Raw genomic sequence first — 2,292 nt, 5'->3', positions numbered from 1 at the left:
GATCGCCCCCCAAACCCTCCCCCCGACTGTTCCACCCCCCTGGGACCCCCCTGGGCCCCACCACGTGCCTTGGCCTCCCTAAATCCCCTCCCTCACATTAACTGGGAGGGCTCAGGGGGATCCCCGACATTTGGGGCAGTTTGGGGCTCATTTGGTCATTTTTAATTTATTAAGGGAGGGTCTCCCCTCCGCCTCCACCTCGGGAACTGGGGGGACCCCACAGCATCACCGGGTGAACTGGGGGGGGGGTCCCTCCCCTAAAAAATGAAGGAAATAAAGGAATTAAAGGAAATAAAATAATTAAAGAAATTAAATTAAGGAAAATAAAGAAGTTAGAGAAATTCGGGATTTTTCATGTCTCTTCCCCTGGGATCGAAGTTCCTCCTCAAACTTTAGGGAGTCCAAAGGGGTTCTTGTGGGAGGGATCTGGGGGTCTCCGGGGGTGGTTCTGGGGCCTCCACCCTCCTCGCCCCTCCCGGGGCGCTCCCGGCGCCGCGTTTCTGTTTAACCACAAACCACTTCCCCCCTCCCCACCCATCCCGGGCACCTCAAAACCCCCCCGAACCCGCCCCAAGCTCCCCCAGGTCCCGGCTCCGCCCCTCCCGGGTCCTCCCGCCACGGCCGCGGCCACCGGAGCAGGTGGGTCTGGGCTGGGGGGTCTCGGGGGTCCCGGGGGACTCGGGGGGGTCTCGGGGGGATCCGGGGAGTCCCCGAGGGGTCTCGGGGTCGGGGAGGGGGACGGAGCGAGGAGCGGGGCAGTGCGGGATCCCGCGTGTCCCCCCAGAGCCCCCCACCAGCGCTCCCAGTTCCCCGAGATGACCCCGTCCCAGTGTGCTCAGAGCTCCCAGCACTGGCCCTGTCCCAGTGCTCCCAGTTTTTCCAGCAAGCCCATCGCGTTGCTCATTCCAATGCCCGGGGGTACCCCTGTCCCAGTGCTCCCAGTACCCCCAGTTCCAGCGGTCCCAGTGCCCCGGGATACCCCCATTCCAGTGCTCCCAGTCCCCCGGCAATGGCCCCAGTCCCCCTCGCTCCCATTTCCCCCAGTCCCCCCCAGTCCCCCCCAGTCCCCCCCAGTCCCCCCAGCCCCCCCCAGTCCCTCCCAGTCCCCCCAGGCGTGTGTCCCACCCCCGGACTGGGACGCTCCGGAACTGGGGCTCAGGAAGCGCCGCGTTATCGGGGAGTGCAGGACCCGGGAGGGGGGAAATTGGGGGCTCGGGGGGGATTCGGGGAGAGCAGGGGGGGAAATTGGACCCCCCCGCCCGCGGGGTTGTGCAAACGCTTGTGCAAGACCCCGTCCGGGGCGGGGGGGCCACGGAGGGGTCTGGCACCCCTAAACCGAGACCCCCAGAGCCAGAGAACCCCCCGGGACCTCCAAATTGGGACTTCTGGGGCCTGGGGAAGTGGGACCCCCAAGGAACTCCCCCAGATCCCTCCCAGCCCCTCCAAACCAGCCCCTTCGTGCCCGAGGGACCCCCAAAATGGGACCCCCGGGACATGGGGACCCCTCGGGCCCTCCCAGCTCCAGTCTGGGAGGTCCCGGTGGGTGCCTGGTGCTGACACTCCCCCCCAATCCTCCCAGTTTTGGGGTCCCACCATGAGCTGCTCCCTGGACCTGGATCAAGCCCCCACCCTGGATGAGCTGCTGCGGGGCTGCGTCGATGCCTTTGGTGTGGGGGGTGCCCCGGGCTGGGGGTCCGGGGGGGTCTGGGGGTGACCCTGGGGTTTGGGGATTCCCTGAGGTCTGGGGGGATTCCAGGGCTTGGGGGATTCCGGTGTTTGGGGACCCCCTGGATTTGGGGGGCCCTGAGATTTTGGTGGTGGGGGGGGAGGGAGCTTGGAGGGGGGGAGACTGTGCACCTTCTGAGTGCCAGGGGTTTGGTTTGGGGGAATTCTGGGCTTTGGGATGTCTGGGGAGCTCTAGAGGAAAGGGGTTGGGAGTTTTGGGGGGTTCTGGGGAGGCTGGAGGCCCCAGGGGGGTGTTGGAGTGTCCCTGGGTTTTTGGGGTGACCCCTCTCTGCCCTCCCAGATGCACAGGGGAAGGTTCGGGACCCCCAACTCGTCCGGCTCTTCCTGGCGACCCACCCCTGGTACCTCCCCCAGGCCGAGGTGGCCGGGAAGCTGCTGAGCCTATATCCTTGGGGATCCCCCGGGACCCCCCGAAACCTGCCGGGACCCCCAAACTGCCCCAGGGACACCCCAACCCCCCGGGAACCCCCTGAAACCTGCCGGGACCCCCAAACTGCCCCAGGGACACCCCAACCCCCCGGGAACCCCCTGAAACCTGCCGGGACC

General features: G+C 66.6%; 1 long non-coding RNA gene across 1 annotated transcript; it reads left to right on the top strand.

Annotated features, from left to right (window-relative positions):
• The first annotated feature begins 537 nt into the window (after positions 1-537).
• On the top strand, positions 538-2,152 carry LOC108509996. Its single transcript, XR_001878727.1, has 3 exons — positions 538-639; positions 1,580-1,667; positions 2,027-2,152. It is a non-coding gene; the product is annotated as an uncharacterized LOC108509996 (long non-coding RNA).
• The last annotated feature ends 140 nt before the right edge of the window (positions 2,153-2,292 follow it).

This window comes from Lepidothrix coronata, unplaced genomic scaffold (assembly GCF_001604755.1).
Source record: "Lepidothrix coronata isolate B3197 unplaced genomic scaffold, Lepidothrix_coronata-1.0 Scaffold442, whole genome shotgun sequence".
NCBI lineage: Eukaryota > Metazoa > Chordata > Aves > Passeriformes > Pipridae > Lepidothrix > Lepidothrix coronata.
The sequence above is the reverse complement of the archived record's forward strand: the minus strand, read 5'-3'. Positions and strand labels throughout refer to the sequence as shown.